The 16,424-nt window shown below is 43.1% G+C and overlaps 1 protein-coding gene across 1 annotated transcript in view; it reads left to right on the top strand.

Moving 5' to 3' along the window:
- The first annotated feature begins 375 nt into the window (after window positions 1-375).
- CDH11 (cadherin 11) overlaps window positions 376-16,424 on the top strand; it is a 203,471-nt gene continuing 187,422 nt past the window's right edge. Inside the window, exon 1 of the mRNA XM_069738896.1 lies at window positions 376-754. The gene's annotated coding sequence lies outside the window, so the exon portion shown is untranslated. The remainder of the gene's footprint in view (window positions 755-16,424) is intronic.

Below are 16,424 nucleotides of genomic sequence, written 5' to 3'. Positions count from 1 at the left end.
CTGCCAGCGGTTCTTGAACTCAACACTTTTTTAGGCACAAAGTCCCCCCTTCCCACCTCCAATAAAAAATAAGACCTCTTCTCCCTCCACCCACGCTACATCCAGATGAATGCTCAATACATGCAAATCTAAATCCCCCCCTAGCGTGGATGTAATGAAAGCAAAACACACATCCCACACACACTGTGTTATCCCTCTTGGAGAAAGAATTGACTCCTCAGAATTCCATAACTTGCTCCCTCCTTCACCCCCTGTGGTGCTCCCCCTTTTTTTTTGGTATTCCTCCTCCATATGTTGCCCTTTTTTTTTTTTGCTGCACAATCTGTTTTGCATCAATTCCATCTTTATCCATGAAAAGCATCTCTCAGATGTGTCATCACCAGTGAGGGAGATGCAGAGAAGGGGCTGAGGGTCACCTCTGATGGACACCGCTCCTCATCTTCACAAGTCAGGAGAGAGGCTGTGAGACCCCTGCCTCTTGCAATTATTCATGTGATTCTGTTCTCTCTGGCCCCCTCTCCTTCCCTCCGTCAGCAGCTTGCTCTCAGCCCTAGCCTTCCCCCTCCTTCTCTGTCTCTCTCTCTCTTTCTCTCTGTTGCATTCCTTGCCAGAAGCTCCAAGCTTCACTAGGATCTCCTCGCTGGGGCTGGAGTGTATAGGACTTTAGGATGCTGTTGGGTCTCCACAACCTTTGCATGTGACTGGGACCTTACAAAATTCTTCTCTAAGGGTGTCATCAGAAGAAACCACCAAGGTAAGGAACCTTCCAACCCAGAAGGCATCTCTTGTCTGTCCCCTTGTCTATTTGCATCTCTTTTTCCTCTTGAGAGTTGAGGGTTTCTTCAGGAGGCCACCTGGGATCTGCTGAAGCTTGGCAGCTAGAAGATGTGTCCACTCCTTGGAGGAACTTATGAGCCAGGTTGGGCTAGGAGGAGCAACTGTTTGTCCAGCAAAGCCATCTCCTTAGACCTACCTTGGAAGCCTTTGGTACCTACTTCTCAGAGAGAAGAGATCTTATGGCTGCCGTTGGGCATTTTGGTTCTTCTGATCACAAATTATGGCTTCTGGTTTATTTTATTTGTTGTTGTTTTTTTTGTTTTTTTGGAGCACATGGTGGGCTTATTTGGATCTTCTAAGGAGATGACTGAGTGGTGTGGTATTTTGCAGAAGAAGACATAACGGGGGATATTCTGGAGTGCAAGGGAAAAAAAAATCCCTTTACGATATATTTGGCTCAGTTTTAACCAGCCGTGTGCCAGGAGGCATTCCAGTACATCCTTCAGATACCTGGTTCCCCAATGATCCATCCTTTCTTCTGGCACAGGGTGAACAGCAATAGCGCAAAAAAATAAAAAATTAAAAAAAAAAAATTTGCTTTTTCCCCTCTGCTTCAAAAAAGGATTAACATTGCTCCCCTCTGGGATATTTCTTGGAAAATAAACTCTGCCAACTGCTCCGAGTCGACCCTATGAAATGGTTAATCAGAGTTCTGTATGAGGAACATGCTTAGCTCCTGGTATATTTTTTTTGAGACTGTGTATGGGATTTTACTTAAGCAGGGGGGGATAGGCATCTGCTTCGTACTTAGGGCCCTTAGTTAACCCTGGTGATGCAGGCCTTGGCATCTTAAGTGTTAACCATTCAGAAAATTAAAAAAAAAATTATGACAATATGCAAATCAATTCACTTCCCTAAGATCAATATATATATATATATATATATATATATATATATATATATATTCCCTAAGATACATTTATATATATGTAAATATATAATATATATATAATAAATATACTATAAATATATAATAATATATAAATAAATATATTTTTTTTTTGCATATTTAGTCAATAAGACATCTTTTTGGTGACATACATCCTTTTTTTTTTGGGGGGGGTCCTTATTAATTAACTCTTTGCAGTAAGGGGAGCATGACCATTTAATAAGAACAGAATGCAATGCTTATGTACCACAGGGATGCAGGGATTAAATAAAACAAGGTTCCGTCTACATGTGAAGACCCCCTTATGGGGATTCTGTGTCTGTCCCCCCCCCTCCTGATTGCATTACATACAGTCTAGCACATATGATTACATTGGCAGGAGATTGGCGGACCTGCATTGTGGCCATTGCCTTTCATAGGATCAAGGCAGAAACTGTTGTGGAAACTACATCTTCTATGGAGAATAGAAATGTCTTCTGAATTATTTAATCATGGAACAGTTCAGCGAGAAAGACTGATGAAATAGAAGAAGGGTCCATCCGGCCCCCCTATATTCCATAGCCAGATGATCCATAGGATCCCAACCTCTTCCTATACCTCGTTCCTACCTATGTACTTAATTAAAGCCAGCCAACCTTCAGCCTCTATTATATCAATTTTTTTATTTTTATTTTTTTCCGCCTCTATTATAAAGTGTCTAAATCAATTTTTTGTTTTTTTTTCCCATTCGGATTGGAGTCATCATGTTCCATTTTTTTTTTTTTTTTTTTAGATGTTTTGCATTCCGGGATCTAGTATTCGTAGAAGGCGACATAGGCCGTGGCGTTGTACGACCCATGTAAAATTCTTGCACAATGGCTGCTCAGAAGGATCAGGCTTAAGCGTAGACCCCAAACATTCCTGATTATGCAGCAAGAATTTGTTATTAGCCAAAGAGATGTAATGCTGCAAAGATGCGGTGATACAATGTATCCATTTGTTTACAACTTCAAGGAAAACATTCTAAAGCCCTTAAAGGGACAGTAACAAAAGTTTGCAACTTGTTAAACTTTTTTTTTGTGAACAGGAGGTATTTGGGATTAGGGATCAGAAAGACTTTTTTTTTTTTACATTTTTTGGGGGGGCGGGAGGACCTCATTATAAAATGGCAATGGATGAATGAGCTGTAAGAGTTTAGTGTCTCTTTAAAAATAGAGCCATGGGATTATCATCAATGATCTGCCCTTATGAGACCTTATCTCGCCCAGCCTCTGTACTTGTGAAATAGTCTGGAGAGGAAAGGACAGAAAGGCAGCAGCTTAAGTGGGACCCCCGCTGTGAGTGGCAGACTCGGAATCTTCTTCTTTTTTTAATAAGATGAATATATTTCCAACTTCCCGGCACATTAAATATGAATCACTCGCCGTACTCGTTTTTGATCATTTTTTTTACACAGAAGAATTTAGCAGAAATCCACTTAAGATGGGTCTAAAGTTTGATTATTTTTCTTAAACTTTAAAAAAAAAAAAAAACAATAAAAAAATAATCCCTATAAGTAATAGGTCTCAAATCGTCATTAAAAAATGTAGAAAAATGTGATTTAAATCCGTAGAGCCCCACTGGGGTGGCACCATCTAGATTCCCTGCCCCCGAGGAACAGCAGACACGCCCTATGTAGTAGATTGGGGTGTCTTTAAGAAGCCGTGGCCAATGGCTGCCGCTCTATTTTCCCCAAATTTGCACCAATTTTTCTTCTGCCCCATTGGGGCAAAAAGTAGGAGCTGGATATATAGGTTGTCGTTTAGCTCTAAAAATTTGTCATCGCTTTTGAAAAGTATTTTGTTGTTAAAAAAAAAAAAAGTATTTTCGTCTGGGTTCTTTAAGGGATGGCGTAACTTGAAAAGTTGCAAAAAAAACTTTGAAAACAAACCTCAAAGTTCTTTGTCTCTGGCTGAAGAAGGCATCTGTAGTTAATTATCGGCTCAGCCAATGAGGGCGCAGTATGGGGTCCCCCTACACTACAATTAGGCCCCTACTCAGCTCCATGGGCCGAATACACAATGTCGCCTGTGTTTATCTGGGACCAGACGTGTGGGGAAGGTGAAAGGCCGGGGCCACAGGGATATGGGGAAGGTGAAAGGCCGGCGGCCACAGGGATATGGGGAAGGTGAAAGGCCGGCTACCACAGGAATATGGGGAAGGTGAAAGGCCGGCAGCCACAGGGATATGGGGAAGTTGAAATGCCAGCAGCCACAGGGATATGGGGAAGGTGAAAGGCCGGCGACCACAGGAATATGGGGAAGGTGAAAGGCCGGCGGCCACAGGGATATGGGGAAGGTGAAAGGCCGGCGACCACAGGAATATGGGGAAGGTGAAAGGCCGGCAGCCACAGGGATATGGGGAAGGTGAAAGGCCGGCGGCCACAGGGATATGGGGAAGGTGAAAGGCCGGCGACCACAGGAATATGGGGAAGGTGAAAGGCCGGCAGCCACAGGGATATGGGGAAGGTGAAAGGCCGGCGGCCACAGGGATATGGGGAAGGTGAAAGGCCGGCGGCCACAGGGATATGGGGAAGGTGAAAGGCCGGCGACCACAGGAATATGGGGAAGGTGAAAGGCCGGCAGCCACAGGGATATGGGGAAGGTGAAAGGCCGGCGGCCACAGGGATATGGGGAAGGTGAAAGGCCGGCAGCCACAGGGATATGGGGAAGGTGAAAGGCCGGCGGCCACAGGAATATGGGGAAGGTGAAAGGCCGGCAGCCACAGGGATATGGGGAAGGTGAAAGGCCGGCAGCCACAGGGATATGGGGAAGGTGAAAGGCCGGCGGCCACAGGGATATGGGGAAGGTGAAAGGCCGGCGACCACAGGAATATGGGGAAGGTGAAAGGCCGGCAGCCACAGGGATATGGGGAAGGTGAAAGGCCGGCGGCCACAGGGATATGGGGAAGGTGAAATGCCGGCGGCCACAGGGATATGGGGAAGGTGAAAGGCCGGCGGCCACAGGGATATGGGGAAGGTGAAAGGCCGGCGGCCACAGGGATATGGGGAAGGTGAAAGGCCGGCAGCCACAGGGATATGGGGAAGGTGAAAGGCCGGCGGCCACAGGGATATGGGGAAGGTGAAAGGCCGGCGACCACAGGAATATGGGGAAGGTGAAAGGCCGGCAGCCACAGGGATATGGGGAAGGTGAAAGGCCGGCGACCACAGGAATATGGGGAAGGTGAAAGGCCGGCGACCACAGGAATATGGGGAAGGTGAAAGGCCGGCAGCCACAGGAATATGGGGAAGGTGAAAGGCTGGTGGCCACAGGGATATGGGGAAGGTGAAAGGCCGGCGGCCACAGGAATATGGGGAAGGTGAAAGGCTGGTGGCCACAGGGATATGGGGAAGGTGAAAGGCCGGCGGCCACAGGGATATGGGGAAGGTGAAAGGCTGGTGGCCACAGGGATATGGGGAAGGTGAAAGGCCGGCGACCACAGGAATATGGGGAAGGTGAAAGGCCGGCAGCCACAGGGATATGGGGAAGGTGAAAGGCCGGCAGCCACAGGGATATGGGGAAGGTGAAAGGCCGGCGGCCACAGGGATATGGGGAAGGTGAAAGGCCGGTGGCCACAGGGATATGGGGAAGGTGAAAGGCCGGCGGCCACAGGGATATGGGGAAGGTGAAAGGCCGGCAGCCACAGGGATATGGGGAAGGTGAAAGGCCGGCGGCCACAGGGATATGGGGAAGGTGAAAGGCCGGCAGCCACAGGGATATGGGGAAGGTGAAAGGCCGGCGGCCACAGGGATATGGGGAAGGTGAAAGGCCGGCAGCCACAGGGATATGGGGAAGGTGAAAGGCCGGCGGCCACAGGGAAGATTTCTCCAGCGTTATTTAATAAGTCTGTGTGGAAACAAAAACATTGTGTATTGGTGAACGTGCGAGAAGCGTGCCCAAATCATGGGGAAAGGTCCACCCTCTATTGTAGAAAGGCATCACTATCATTGTCAGATTTCAGGCCTGATCTTTAGTTGGAATGTTAGTTTATTACAGATGTAAACTCAGATCTACTTTATGTCCCAGATCAGCAAAATGTCTAAAGTTATTGGTCTGACACCACAGGACGTCTATACTCCACAAAATACCCAGCTCACAGCTCTCCACCACCCCAAACGCCACTGCAAAGATTCTGTGGCCATTTATCTATTACCGATCTACTGTATCTATCTATCTATTACCTATCTATCTATCTATCTATCTATTATATATCTATTATAGATCTATTATAGATCTATTATCTATCTATCTATTATCTATCTATTATCTATCTATCTATCTATCTATCTATTATCTATCTATTATCTATCTATCTATCTATTATCTATCTATCATCTATCTATCTGTTATCTATCTATTATCTATCTATCTATTATCTCTCTATCTATCTATTATCTATCTATCTATCTATCAATCTATTATTTATCTATCTATTACCTATCTATCTATCTATTATCTATCTATTATCTATCTATCTATTATCTATCTATCTATTATCTATCTATCTATTATCTATCACCTATCTATTATCTATCTCTCTGTCTCACTCAATTTTTCAGACTTTTTTTTCAGAATTTCCGCTCATATGTTGCTTTTTGCCAGTTTTGACTACAGGCCAAAATGTATTAAAAACCACAACAGGTCTAACATATTCTTGTGCCCTTTTTCCTTCCAGATAAATATAAGTAATTCATTGCTTTGCATTATATATGGCACTTATTTCTTTTTTTCATTTCTTACTTTTCTCTTTGACTTTTTTTCTTTCACATGAAATGCTCCTTCTACTATCACCTGTGTGTGTAAGTATATCTGTGTTCTGTATGTGTGTGTGTGTGTATATTTTGTATACATTGTGTGTGTGTGTATACAGTATATATATATATATATATATATATATTATATATACGTGTGTGTATGTGTGTGTATATTATATGTACGAGTGTATTTGTGTATATATATATATTCACACACAATCATACATATGACTTGTATATACAGTGTCGGAGTGGGGTGCCAAGGGTCCACCAGTCACAATGACTTTGGGGGGCACTTGCATACAAATATTACCGTCCCCTCGTTCACAATTTGACCTATATCTCTATAATAATAAACCAGGCAGTTTGGTTAATAGATGATGAGATTCTGCTCTTTCCTATACAGAGTAAATCATGTGAGTTATGCCAAGTACTGCCCATATATTGGGGTTGGGGTCCCGTGTCTGCACAGGGGCCCACCGGGGGATTCCCCTGTTCCCCTATGGGCCAGTCCGAGCCTGTGTATATAAGTATTTGCACAGACATTTTTCCTTAATCCTATTCTCCAAAAATCTGCGCTCCGGCTCCATTTCCTGACTGGTTCCTTCGCACTGGTACCTCCAGATACAATGGCTTTTTCATCTGGAAATACTTCAGACTGAGCAGTAAAGACAAAATTCCTGCAAGGCGTATTGTATTCATGGCTGTCAGAGACCCTGGAAAATGCAGAGGTCCCCCCAGATTGGGGGAAGGTGGTGGGGGAGGGGGAGCAGTCAGGGGTTGGGGGGGTTGCAGCTACAGTATTTCCACATCTGGAAGTGTTTCCCCCCCTCGGGTCGTCTGGTGTTTTCATTCCTTTTCCATACGCACATCTTTTCACAATCTTCATATGATCCCCCTCATTCCGAGGCTTAATGAAGGCCTCGTGTGGTTCCTTGCAGAAAATCTACAGAATCCAAGATCCTATCCCGATATGTAATAATAATAATATGAATAAATACCTCCAATTAGAAATGTAGCATAGTTCTTCCGATTAGCTATGTCACTTACTCATGCGCAGGCATTGCAGACGCTTAGGTATCCATGGTTACGACCACTAGCAACTAACTGTCACTATACGAGTGCTCAAAACCATTGCCCTGCACTTGTAGTAAGCGACTTAGCTAATCAGAAGAACTATACTACACACCTAACTGGAGGCATTTTCTAATATTATTATTACATGCAATACATATTGAGATAGGGTCTTGGAGATGGAAATACGACTTTAAATTAGGACCTCAACCATTTTCCTTCTACGTGGAGATTTCCGTCACTGCTCAGTGGCATAATGCTGTTTTTTTTTCCCCCAAAACAGCGCCACTCCTGTTTACAGTGTGTAACTAGTATTGTGGCCCAGCTCACCTAAAATAAATGGAGCCGAGCTGCAATACCACAAACAGCCTGAGGACCGGGGTGGCGCTGTTTTCAGAAGATTGCCAGTAAAATCCATGATATCATACACAACATGGGCAATCCGGCCGTTGCTATTGTTCCCATGGACTATAGCGGAAAATTGGCGTCACCACCAAGACATTCCTATCCCCAAAAAAGGGACCCGGTGTTATTATCCTGATCATTGTGGGATTTCAGGGTTTTTTCTTGGCTGAGGGATTATCGGAACTTTAAGGCGTTGGAAGTGTCTCCCAACGGGCCTTGACGGCTACTAGTTGATATGCTGGAACTTGTAGTTGTGACCCCAGCTGATCGCCGCTTGTATTCTTCATTTGCTGGATTTCGGCGGTTCTTTATGGTGTCCGCTCGATCTGCGTTGCTTCGATGCCTTTGTGGCCTTTATATATCTGTGCTGTACGCCGTGGTGATGGTAATTAGAGCTGCAGGAGCGGGTGAGGTGTTGAGCGCACAATTGGATTACAAGGAAAAGTAGATTAGGGATTGGCAATCTGTGGCTCTTCACATGTTGTGGAAATAACCCCTTCTGTGCCGGTAGGACGAAAGGAGAGCATAGTGGGGGTTGTAGTTTTTATTTCTGCAGTCAAAGGTTGGGAATGTCAACTTTTCTAATACACCCATAAAACGGCCAAGGGTATGAATCTAATGGGTGCACGGGTTGCGGTTACACCCAAGTCCTGGAGAATAGGGGACACAAGAGGTCCCATTCATCCATATTTGAAGACCATTACTATAGTTGGGTGCCCAGGGGGTGTAAGTATAATGGGTACAGGGGACGCAGTTGCACCCAAATCCTGGAGAATAGGGGGCACATGACTTCCCATTCACCCATATGTGAAGACAAATACTATAGTTGTGGGCTAAGGGGTGTGAATATAATGGGTGCAGTGGTTGGAATTGCACCCAAGTAGAATAGGGGACACAAGAGGTCCCATTCACGCATATTTGAAGACCATTACTAAAGTTGGGTGCCCAGGGGTGTAAGTATAATGGGTGCAGGGGATGCAGTTCCACCAGAACCCTGAAGAATAGAGGACACAAGAGGTCCCATTCACCTATATTTGAAGACCATTACTATAGTTGGGTGCCCAGGGGTGTAAGCATAATGGGTGCAGGGGATGCAGTTCCACCAGAACCCTGAAGAATAGGGGACACAACAGGTCCCATTCACCTATATTTGAAGACCATTACTATAGTTGGGTGCCCAGGGGTGTAAGCATAATGGGTGCAGGGGATGCAGTTCCACCAGAACCCTGAAGAATAGGGGACACAACAGGTCCCATTCATCCATATTTGAAGACCATTACTATAGTTGGGTGCCCAGGGGTGTAAGTATAATGGGTGCAGGGGTTGCAGTTGCACCCAAGTCCTGAAGAATAGGGGACACAACAGGTCCCATTCATCCATATTTGAAGACCATTACTATAGTTGGGTGCCCAGGGGTGTAAGTATAATAGGTGAAGGGGTTGCAGTTACACCCAAGTCCTGAAGAATAGGGGGCACAAGAGGTCCCATATGAGAACACCAATGCTATAGCTGGAGACCCAGGGGTGTAAATATAATGGCTGCAGGGGTTGCAGTTGCACCCAAGTCCTGAAGAATAGGGGGCACAAGATGTCCCATTGGCCCATATGAGAACACCAATGCTATAGCTGGAGACCCAGGGGTGTAAGTATAATGGGTGCAGGGGTTGCAGTTGCACCCAAGTCCTGAAGAATAGGGGGCACAAGAGGTCCCATTGGCCCATATGAGAACACCAATGCTATAGCTGGAGACCCAGGGGTGTAAATATAATGGCTGCAGGGGTTGCAATTGTGCCCAAGTCCTGGAGAATAGGGGCACAAGAGGTCCCATTGGCCCATATGAGAACACCAATACTATAGCTGGAGACCCAGGTGTGTAAATATAATGGCTGCAGAGGTTGCAATTGTGCCCAAGTCCTGAAGAATAGGGGGCACATGAGGTCCCATTATCCCATATGAGAATACCATTACTATAGCTGGAGACCCAGGGGTGTAAATATAATGGCTGCAGGGGTTGCAATTGTGCCCAAGTCCTGAAGAATAGGGGACATAAGAGGTCCCATTCACCTATATGTGAAGACCATTGCTATAGTTGGGTGCCCATGCATGTAAATATAATGGGTGCAGGGGTTCCAGTTGCACCCAAGTCCTGGAGCAAAGGGGGCACATGAGGTCCCATTGGCCCATACGAAAACACCAATACTACAGCTGGGGACTCAGGGATGTAAATAAAATGGGTGCCGTTCAGGACTTACAGTTTCACCCAAGTCTTGGAGAATGGGAGGCCCAAGTGGTCCCATTGGCCCATATGTGAAGAACAATACTATAGTTGGGGGTCCTGCTGAAGAGTTTTCATTTGGGGCCCACAAGGTTCAAGTTATGGAACTATTGGTGGCCCAGATTTTGACCTGAAACTATGATATGTAGGTCCATATTAGAAGTGTGTTATTTGCTCCAAAGCGCTCTGATTGGATGCTACTTTTTGAGATAATTACATAAAAAAATATCTATTAGTCTCTATCAGTCACCTGTGGGTAATCGTGTGTAGGGTAACCCAAAGCAATGGAAGGGTGGCTGCAAGTTGCGCACTGTGCAGCCCATGTTTTTTTGCCTGAAGAGGTTTCCCTCTAATCCAGAGAATGGAAGTGCATCTGAAATGCTTGGCTCTACTATATCTCGAACCAGCACTAATATACATGATTATACACGTGCCGAAAACAGGGTCCTATTGTTCCAGTTTATGAGATCAGGCCTTTATGGCTTTTCCGATCAGGCTGTGGTGGGAGTTGTAGCTTTGATACAGCTGTGGCTTTCTGGATTACTCTGCTGGGTATATAGGGATATTTACCCACCTACCTAAGCTGCATTCAAAACACATTGATCAGAGCAGAGAGCTCTTCAAACTAGTCTTTACAATTGGGTTATTGATCCCTACCTTCATCGTATGAATGCTTCACACAGCTACTCTGAGTAATGCAGGAGAAATTCCTAAAGGAGTGGAGAAAATGATACAACAGACAGCAGAATTGGGTTTACAAAGAGAGCAGAGCTGAGTTTATGTGGCCTAACTCATTATAAAGTGATTTTTTTTCTACTCAGGTAAACTATTGCATTTCTTAACTTAAAGGGGATATATCGCTTACCATAAATATGAATTTTTTTAAACTTGATATAAATGCCGCTGTTCTCCTGTATCCGGCACTATTTTTCTTTTGTTCCTGCGCCTCTCCATTCCTGAGATACGACCTCTCTTCTCTGTATATAAATCTAGTCTTTTCAGTCCGTGTGTAGCACTGAAGAAGACCACGCCCACAGAGAAGAGTTGATGACCACGCCCACTTTGCTTACAAGAGCAAATTTACACCCAGGGAAGAGGAGGCCATATCTCAGGAACCGAGAGGCGCAGGAACAAAAGAAAAACGTTACCGGATTCAGGAGAACAGCGCCATTTACCCCGCATACAAAAATTATACATTTATGGCAAGAGACAAGTGCCCTTAAAATAGAGCATGCTGCTGAATTTTCTTTGATAATACAGCAGACATGCGTTTTTCAGTGCAGTAAAGCTAAATTTGTTGTTTGTCATCTTAATACTTGACTGTTAATTAAAGGATATTTCCACTTTCAAGACAGTGGCTCCCAAATGGTTGGATACTTGTAAAAAAAAAAAGACAGACAGAACTCATCCTCTCCCAATTCAGCGCCTGCTCTAGTCTGTGTTTTGGCTTGCAGCGGCATCGCAATATCACCAGAAGCATCGGCAAGGAACTTGCACTGGACCGGAGGAGGATGAGTACTATCTGACTGTTTGGGGACCACTTTCTGGAAACTCTGCTCAGCTACATGGGCATGATTCTCCAACTATTGCTCTTCTCTATGTGAACGACCCTATAAACCACCTAGGAATTGATGATGCCTTCATGAAAGCCTATTAGTCCTCCATTATATTGTCTTTAGTAGCAGCTGACTGAGCCGCAGTATAATAAGAGGTTCGGCTTCAGCAGAATTCCCAAAATTTCCACGTCAGAAGCCATTATTTTAGGTTTATGAGACAAAAGCTTTATTTTTGGAGGGATTTTCTAATTTTAGATGGTGATGATGAAGCCCTTATGACTTTGTGACCCTTGAATTATTTTTCCTAAAATTTATGGGAACGGTTAGATGGAGAATGTGTTTGTCCTGGTTGTGCTGGGTGCAGAAAAGACGGCAGAGATGTATCCCAGCATAGTAACATTGTTCCCACGACTTTCTAAATGACCATCTAGTGGGTGAAAGTACTGGGTGATAATGGTGTCATCTATGGATCATCTAGTGGCAGTGTCGGACTGGGCTGCCAAGGGCCCACCGGTAATCATTCCGAGGCCCCACTTTTCAGCCACGTGTAAATGTGACATTAGCCTCAATCACAAATGTACAGTTAGGGCCAGAAATATTTGGACAGTGACACAAGTTTTGTTATTTTAGCTGTTTACAATTATATATATAATATGGGCTGAAAGTGCACACTCCCAGCTGCAACATGATAGTTTCCACATCCAAATCGGAGAAAGGGTTTAGGAATCATAGCTCTGTAATGCATAGCGTCCTCTTTTTCAAGGGACCAAAAGTAATTGGACAATGGACTCTAAGGGCTGCAATTAACTCTGAAGGCGTCTCCTTCGTTAACCTGTAATCAATGAAGTAGTTAAAAGGTCAGGGGTGGATTCCAGGTGTGTGGTTTTGCATTTGGAAGCTGTTGCTGTGAGCAGACAACATGCGGTCAAAGGAACTCTCAATTGAGGTGAAGCAGAACATCCTGAGGCTGAAAAAAAAGAAAAAATCCATCAGAGAGATAGCAGACATGCTTGGAGTAGCAAAATCAACAGTTGGGTACATTCTGAGAAAAAAGGAATTGACTGGTGAGCTTGGGAACTCAAAAAGGCCTGGGCGTCCACGGATGACAACAGTGGTGGATGATCGCCGCATACTTAATTTGGTGAAGAAGAACCCGTTCACAACATCAACTGAAGTCCAGAACACTCTCAGTGAAGTAGGTGTATCTGTCTCTAAGTCAACAGTAAAGAGAAGACTCCATGACAGTAAATACAAAGGGTTCACATCTAGATGCAAACCATTCATCAATACCAAAAATAGACAGAGTTAAATTTGCAGAAAAACACCTCAAGAAGCCAGCTCAGTTCTGGAAAAGTATTCTATGGACAGATGAGACAAAGATCAACCTGTACCAGAATGATGGGAAGAAAAAAGTTTGGAGAAGAAAGGGAACGGCACATGATCCAAGGCACACCACATCCTCTGTAAAACATGGTGGAGGCAACGTGATGGCATGGGCATGCATGGCTTTCAATGGCACTGGGTCACTTGTGTTTATTGATGACATAAGAGCAGACAAGAGTAGCCGGATGAATTCTGAAGTGTACCGGGATATACTTTCAGCCCAGATTCAGCCAAATGCTGCAAAGTTGATTGGACGGCGCTTCATAGTACAGATGGACAATGACCCCAAGCATACATCCAAAGCTACCCAGGAGTTCGTGAGTGCCAAAAAGTGGAACATTCTGCAATGGCCAAGTCAATCTCCAGAGCTAAACCCAATTGAGCATGCATTTCACTTGCTCAAATACAGACTTAAGACGGAAAGACCCACAAACAAGCAAGACCTGAAGGCTGCGGCTGTAAAGGCCTGGCAAAGCATTAAGAAGGAGGAAACCCAGCGTTTGGTGATGTCCATGGGTTCCAGACTTAAGGCAGTGATTGCCTCCAAAGGATTTGCAACAAAATATTGAAAATAAAAATATTTTGTTTGGGTTATGTTTATTTGTCCAATTACTTTTGACCTCCTAAAATGTGGAGTGTTTGTAAAGAAATGTGTACAATTCCTACATTTTCTATCAGATATTTTTGTTCAACCCTTCAAATTAAACGTTACAATCTGCACTTGAATTCTGTTGTAGAGGTTTCATTTCAAATCCAATGTGGTGGCATGCAGAGCCCAACTCGCGAAAATTGTGTCACTGTCCAAATATTTCTGGCCCTAACTGTAAATAACAATGAACTGAGTAGACTGGGAAGCAAATAAGAGTTTCCTTTTATCTGTACATAGTGATTCCACTATACTGTGCTCAGCACTGCTCATATAAGAGGGTGATAATAATAATAATAATCTTTATATAGCGCTAACATATTCCGCAGCGCTTTACAGTTTGCACACTTTATCATCGCTGTCCCTGATGGGGCTCACAATCTAAATTCCCTATCAGTACGTCTTTCGAATGTGAGAGGAAACCGGAGAACCCGGAGGAAACCCACGCAAACATGGGTGATGGCCGTTCCTGCACAGGGGCCCACCGGAGGATTCTCCTGTTCTCCTGTGGGTCAGTCCAAGCCTGCCTAGCAGAGGCGAGGAGCGTGTAGTTCCAATGTAACATCATATCATACACGTGGCCATATATCCTACATACATGCTGACTTTTTTGGTTGGCAAAGGATACCCTGCAACCCGGGTACTTAGCATTTTGACATATTCAATGGGTACTATGACATAACATAAATAAAAGATAGATAGATAGATAGATGATAGATAACGAATAGATAGAAATAGATATATACTGTAGATAGATAGATAGATAGATAGATAATAGCTGGATACATAATAGATGATAAATAGATAGATAGAATAGATAGATGATAGAATACATAGATGATAGATAGATAGATATAATAGATAGATAGAATAGATAGATGATAGATAGATAGATAGAATAGATAGATGATAGAAAGATAGATAGATGATAGATAGATAGATGATAGATAGATATAATAGATAGATAGAATAGATAGATGATAGATAGATAGATAGATAGATGATAGATAGATAGATAGATAGATAGATAGAATAGATAGATGATAGAAAGATAGATAGATGATAGATAGATAGATAGAATAGATAGATGATAGATAGATAGATAGATAGATAGATAGAATAGATAGATGATAGAAAGATAGATAGATGATAGATAGATAGATAGAATAGATAGATGATAGATAGAATAGATAGAAGATAGATAGATAGATAGAATAGATAGATAGATGATAGATAGATAGAATAGATAGATAGAATAGATAAATAGAATAGATAGATGATAGAAAGATAGATAGATGATAGATAGATGATAGATAGATAGATAGATAGATAGATAGATAGATAGATAGATAGATAGATAGATAATAGCTGGATAGACAATAGATGATAGATAATAAATAGATAGATAACAGATAGATAGATAAAGATAGATAGATAATAAATAATAGATAGATAATAGATAGATGATAGATAATAGATAGATGATATATACATAGATAGATGATAGATAGATAATAGATAGATGATAGATAATAGATAGATAGATGATAGATAATAGATAGATAATAGATAGATGATAGATAGATAATAGATAGATAATAGATAGATGATAGATAATAGATAGATAGATAATAGATAGATAATAGATAGATGATAGATAATAGATAGATGATAGATAGATAATAGATAGATAATAGATAGATAGATAAGACTTGTGTCTTAGACTTTATCTTTAAATATCAATAGATAATGAAGATTGATAGATTTATGCACAGACAGATAGATCAGCAGATTATAGATGATAGATCTATAGATACTGTATAGTTATGATACATTAATCTGTTTCCTTAGGCTTCATCTGTAAATATCTGATCATTTTCCCATCGCCTTGTACAGAGCCGTCACACTCTGCTTCCCTTGATTACACCCATCATTTATTAATAGTCTCGTTTTTTTATTAACCCTTAACCCTGTGCGCTGGTTATACTTTTAGAATTGTTCTCCACCATTGTCCAAAGCATTAATAATCACGTTTTGCCCCCAAACCGTCGTCTACGGTGCTTGCCCCGAGTCTGCAGAGCATCCCGTGCGGGCAGAGCGGTTCTTTGGAGGTGAAAGAGTTAAATGCGCCAGGCTGAACATGGATACTTCAATGAACATGGAGTAACTTAATAGCCTTCGATTATTCTTTTTGAACATAAGAGTAATCACTAGAGGGCAGTAATGTTCTTCCATAAATCTGGGCTAGTGGCCTCTGCGCTGCCGCCGTCTCAGGGCAGTATGAAAAGATGGTTTGTTACCTCCAGCGATGTACAAAGTCTCTGGGGAGACAGAATTCAATCTAGCTGTGCTCTGGCCTAATGCTCAAGCAGTTTGTCAGGATTAACATCTTTCTGGTCGGTGGTTCTTCTCACCTATATTAGCGCCTCGCAGTATGATACAAAGTTTGGGAGAATTATACAACTTTAGATTGTCTGTGGAGTTTGTCAGCTGGAGTGAAGGTTAGGAGATAATGCTACCAGCGGCAGTGATTCCTAGAGATTTACAGTCTGTTTCCATTCATAGGAAAGAAATGGAGACTAGAGGTGA

The sequence above is a fragment of the Ranitomeya imitator genome, chromosome 9 (genome assembly GCF_032444005.1).
Source record: "Ranitomeya imitator isolate aRanImi1 chromosome 9, aRanImi1.pri, whole genome shotgun sequence".
NCBI lineage: Eukaryota > Metazoa > Chordata > Amphibia > Anura > Dendrobatidae > Ranitomeya > Ranitomeya imitator.
Note: the sequence above shows the minus strand (reverse complement) of the source record. Positions and strands in the feature narration are given on the sequence as shown.